General features: G+C 42.9%; 3 pseudogenes; all 3 read right to left on the bottom strand.

Moving 5' to 3' along the window:
• Window positions 1–789: 789 nt before the first annotated feature.
• Window positions 790–1,053, bottom strand: LOC130329279 (U2 spliceosomal RNA; annotated as a pseudogene).
• A 1,478-nt stretch (window positions 1,054–2,531) lies between these two features.
• Window positions 2,532–2,796, bottom strand: LOC130329299 (U2 spliceosomal RNA; annotated as a pseudogene).
• A 1,475-nt stretch (window positions 2,797–4,271) lies between these two features.
• On the bottom strand, window positions 4,272–4,535 carry LOC130329278 (U2 spliceosomal RNA; annotated as a pseudogene).
• Between the last annotated feature and the right edge of the window lie 1,465 nt (window positions 4,536–6,000).

The following is a 6,000-nucleotide window of genomic DNA, read 5'->3' as shown; positions in this document are numbered from 1 at the left end:
TAGATTGCACTCATGTCAGCAACTCCATATACATTTTTTTTTCTTCATGCTTCTTTCTTCATCCTTTTTTCTTTCTGTCATTCAGACTTTCATTCATTCGATCTCTCTCACTCACTTGCTTTAACTCATTTGTTCTCACTCACTCACTCACTCACTCAATCACTCACTCACTCATTCACTCTCACTCACTCTCACTCTCTCACTCACTCGCTCACTAAGTCAGTCTCTCTCTCTCTCTCTCTCTTTTTCTTTTTATATATATTTTTTTCCGTCTTCTTCTTCTTCTTCTTCTTCTTCAGACCCTGTCATAGCACTAATGCCTTTCCAATACCACCAGCAGATGGAGACACTCCATTGCAACATTGGTTGTGAGCAGCAGTTTCTAAAAACAAATGCCTCATGGCGGATTTCCCATCCATCAATGGATGGTAAATTTTGTTTTTATCATTCACTGACCACAGATACCAATGCATGGTCAAGCAACAGCAATGACACACCCTTGTGTATAGGCATGAGACCCTCACGTCATTTAACAGGATTCAGCACCACCCACAAGACAGCTACCTGTCATGTCATGTCAAACCTGCACAGGTGTGCTAGATTATTATTATTTAGTTTTATTTTATTTTTTTACACCAATCAGTGTGCAAACATGGTCATTAAAACGCTAAATGAATAGACGTTCATAAACCAGTCAGTGCAACTCATCATTTTGGTCTCCAATTCTCAAACTCAAATTCTCACCCACGGAGGATTAAATGAGAATCTTTCTTGTTTAACACTGGAATGGGGTGGTGCACTGTTCACTACCCGAATATACTGCCACATCGGGTCAATGCATAGGGCGACAGAAGCAAGCTTCCAAATCAGCTCCCTTTCTCAAAAATCCATTTAATTTATGGTCCCCAGATAGGGAACGTATGTATCAGTATGTGCTCACAAGTCACCCAAGTGCAAGTATTCACACAAAAAAAAACGTGCCTCAGGATGCGATCTGTCGCAAGATCCTTTCTTTTTTTACACTTGATCTAAGCCAAAAGGCCTAGAGGGGATAACCGGGAAAGGGGTGGACCCAACCATGTCCCCTTCATGAGCACTCACATTACTCATAGGAATGGAAGGAAGGCTGGCAGCCAACCAGCCTCCCATACACTCTCTGGGTGGGTGGCAGTCAGCCACCCATACATACATACAGCACAGGCTAAACCCACATCATCACTTAAAAAAAGGACAGGCGACCATTGCACTCTGATGGAGCATTTAGCAATGCAATCCATAGCCTGGCTTTTGCCTGAACCCCCATCACTCCTCCTCTTGCATATAAGACAATATTTCAGATCTGCATATGAAAACAACACGCCTACCTTTGTTGCACATAGCTGCCTGCCTGTCTCTAGTTACCCCACTGGCTGTAGCTGCGTCCCTTCCGACATGGAATAACACCAACTGTAACGATAAACTGAAAATTAACAGTATAAACCTGCATCATTTTGGACTCTGGTATTTGCTGAATCCGGGTGACCTGACAATCGATGGTGGTGCCGCTGGTGATTCTGGCCTTCTTGGAATCTGTTGGGCCTATGTGTTAGCTCACACATCACTTGGGTATCCATGGTAACTACCACAACATGGTCATCTGCAGTTTACATCTAGCCCGTGGCATTGAATGGCATTTTAAAAGTGCTAAGGGTCCTGGTGCAATAATCCTCCCATGAGGATCAGCCTCAACGGCTTTGTAGATTGCACTCATGTCAGCAACTCCATATACATTTTTTTTTCTTCATGCTTCTTTCTTCATCCTTTTTTCTTTCTGTCATTCAGACTTTCATTCATTCGATCTCTCTCACTCACTTGCTTTAACTCATTTGTTCTCACTCACTCACTCACTCACTCAATCACTCACTCACTCATTCACTCTCACTCACTCTCACTCTCTCACTCACTCGCTCACTAAGTCAGTCTCTCTCTCTCTCTCTCTCTTTTTCTTTTTATATATATTTTTTTCCGTCTTCTTCTTCTTCTTCTTCTTCTTCTTCTTCAGACCCTGTCATAGCACTAATGCCTTTCCAATACCACCAGCAGATGGAGACACTCCATTGCAACATTGGTTGTGAGCAGCAGTTTCTAAAAACAAATGCCTCATGGCGGATTTCCCATCCATCAATGGATGGTAAATTTTGTTTTTATCATTCACTGACCACAGATACCAATGCATGGTCAAGCAACAGCAATGACACACCCTTGTGTATAGGCATGAGACCCTCACGTCATTTAACAGGATTCAGCACCACCCACAAGACAGCTACCTGTCATGTCATGTCAAACCTGCACAGGTGTGCTAGATTATTATTATTTAGTTTTATCTTATTTTTTTACACCAATCAGTGTGCAAACATGGTCATTAAAACGCTAAATGAATAGACGTTCATAAACCAGTCAGTGCAACTCATCATTTTGGTCTCCAATTCTCAAACTCAAATTCTCACCCACGGAGGATTAAATGAGAATCTTTCTTGTTTAACACTGGAATGGGGTGGTGCACTGTTCACTACCCGAATATACTGCCACATCGGGTCAATGCATAGGGCGACAGAAGCAAGCTTCCAAATCAGCTCCCTTTCTCAAAAATCCATTTAATTTATGGTCCCCAGATAGGGAACGTATGTATCAGTATGTGCTCACAAGTCACCCAAGTGCAAGTATTCACACAAAAAAAAAACGTGCCTCAGGATGCGATCTGTCGCAAGATCCTTTCTTTTTTTACACTTGATCTAAGCCAAAAGGCCTAGAGGGGATAACCGGGAAAGGGGTGGACCCAACCATGTCCCCTTCATGAGCACTCACATTACTCATAGGAATGGAAGGAAGGCTGGCAGCCAACCAGCCTCCCATACACTCTCTGGGTGGGTGGCAGTCAGCCACCCATACATACATACAGCACAGGCTAAACCCACATCATCACTTAAAAAAAGGACAGGCGACCATTGCACTCTGATGGAGCATTTAGCAATGCAATCCATAGCCTGGCTTTTGCCTGAACCCCCATCACTCCTCCTCTTGCATATAAGACAATATTTCAGATCTGCATATGAAAACAACACGCCTACCTTTGTTGCACATAGCTGCCTGCCTGTCTCTAGTTACCCCACTGGCTGTAGCTGCGTCCCTTCCGACATGGAATAACACCAACTGTAACGATAAACTGAAAATTAACAGTATAAACCTGCATCATTTTGGACTCTGGTATTTGCTGAATCCGGGTGACCTGACAATCGATGGTGGTGCCGCTGGTGATTCTGGCCTTCTTGGAATCTGTTGGGCCTATGTGTTAGCTCACACATCACTTGGGTATCCATGGTAACTACCACAACATGGTCATCTGCAGTTTACATCTAGCCCGTGGCATTGAATGGCATTTTAAAAGTGCTAAGGGTCCTGGTGCAATAATCCTCCCATGAGGATCAGCCTCAACGGCTTTGTAGATTGCACTCATGTCAGCAACTCCATATACATTTTTTTTTCTTCATGCTTCTTTCTTCATCCTTTTTTCTTTCTGTCATTCAGACTTTCATTCATTCGATCTCTCTCACTCACTTGCTTTAACTCATTTGTTCTCACTCACTCACTCACTCAATCACTCACTCACTCATTCACTCTCACTCACTCTCACTCTCTCACTCACTCGCTCACTAAGTCAGTCTCTCTCTCTCTCTCTCTTTTTCTTTTTATATATATTTTTTTCCGTCTTCTTCTTCTTCTTCTTCTTCTTCTTCTTCTTCAGACCCTGTCATAGCACTAATGCCTTTCCAATACCACCAGCAGATGGAGACACTCCATTGCAACATTGGTTGTGAGCAGCAGTTTCTAAAAACAAATGCCTCATGGCGGATTTCCCATCCATCAATGGATGGTAAATTTTGTTTTTATCATTCACTGACCACAGATACCAATGCATGGTCAAGCAACAGCAATGACACACCCTTGTGTATAGGCATGAGACCCTCACGTCATTTAACAGGATTCAGCACCACCCACAAGACAGCTACCTGTCATGTCATGTCAAACCTGCACAGGTGTGCTAGATTATTATTATTTAGTTTTATTTTATTTTTTTACACCAATCAGTGTGCAAACATGGTCATTAAAACGCTAAATGAATAGACGTTCATAAACCAGTCAGTGCAACTCATCATTTTGGTCTCCAATTCTCAAACTCAAATTCTCACCCACGGAGGATTAAATGAGAATCTTTCTTGTTTAACACTGGAATGGGGTGGTGCACTGTTCACTACCCGAATATACTGCCACATCGGGTCAATGCATAGGGCGACAGAAGCAAGCTTCCAAATCAGCTCCCTTTCTCAAAAATCCATTTAATTTATGGTCCCCAGATAGGGAACGTATGTATCAGTATGTGCTCACAAGTCACCCAAGTGCAAGTATTCACACAAAAAAAAACGTGCCTCAGGATGCGATCTGTCGCAAGATCCTTTCTTTTTTTACACTTGATCTAAGCCAAAAGGCCTAGAGGGGATAACCGGGAAAGGGGTGGACCCAACCATGTCCCCTTCATGAGCACTCACATTACTCATAGGAATGGAAGGAAGGCTGGCAGCCAACCAGCCTCCCATACACTCTCTGGGTGGGTGGCAGTCAGCCACCCATACATACATACAGCACAGGCTAAACCCACATCATCACTTAAAAAAAGGACAGGCGACCATTGCACTCTGATGGAGCATTTAGCAATGCAATCCATAGCCTGGCTTTTGCCTGAACCCCCATCACTCCTCCTCTTGCATATAAGACAATATTTCAGATCTGCATATGAAAACAACACGCCTACCTTTGTTGCACATAGCTGCCTGCCTGTCTCTAGTTACCCCACTGGCTGTAGCTGCGTCCCTTCCGACATGGAATAACACCAACTGTAACGATAAACTGAAAATTAACAGTATAAACCTGCATCATTTTGGACTCTGGTATTTGCTGAATCCGGGTGACCTGACAATCGATGGTGGTGCCGCTGGTGATTCTGGCCTTCTTGGAATCTGTTGGGCCTATGTGTTAGCTCACACATCACTTGGGTATCCATGGTAACTACCACAACATGGTCATCTGCAGTTTACATCTAGCCCGTGGCATTGAATGGCATTTTAAAAGTGCTAAGGGTCCTGGTGCAATAATCCTCCCATGAGGATCAGCCTCAACGGCTTTGTAGATTGCACTCATGTCAGCAACTCCATATACATTTTTTTTTCTTCATGCTTCTTTCTTCATCCTTTTTTCTTTCTGTCATTCAGACTTTCATTCATTCGATCTCTCTCACTCACTTGCTTTAACTCATTTGTTCTCACTCACTCACTCACTCACTCAATCACTCACTCACTCATTCACTCTCACTCACTCTCACTCTCTCACTCACTCGCTCACTAAGTCAGTCTCTCTCTCTCTCTCTCTCTTTTTCTTTTTATATATATTTTTTTCCGTCTTCTTCTTCTTCTTCTTCTTCTTCTTCTTCAGACCCTGTCATAGCACTAATGCCTTTCCAATACCACCAGCAGATGGAGACACTCCATTGCAACATTGGTTGTGAGCAGCAGTTTCTAAAAACAAATGCCTCATGGCGGATTTCCCATCCATCAATGGATGGTAAATTTTGTTTTTATCATTCACTGACCACAGATACCAATGCATGGTCAAGCAACAGCAATGACACACCCTTGTGTATAGGCATGAGACCCTCACGTCATTTAACAGGATTCAGCACCACCCACAAGACAGCTACCTGTCATGTCATGTCAAACCTGCACAGGTGTGCTAGATTATTATTATTTAGTTTTATTTTATTTTTTTACACCAATCAGTGTGCAAACATGGTCATTAAAACGCTAAATGAATAGACGTTCATAAACCAGTCAGTGCAACTCATCATTTTGGTCTCCAATTCTCAAACTCAAATTCTCACCCACGGAGGATTAAATGAGAATCTTTCTTGTT

The sequence above is a fragment of the Hyla sarda genome, unplaced genomic scaffold (genome assembly GCF_029499605.1).
Source record: "Hyla sarda isolate aHylSar1 unplaced genomic scaffold, aHylSar1.hap1 scaffold_316, whole genome shotgun sequence".
Taxonomy (NCBI): Eukaryota; Metazoa; Chordata; class Amphibia; order Anura; family Hylidae; genus Hyla; species Hyla sarda.
This window is presented reverse-complemented; position numbering and strand designations above follow the sequence as displayed.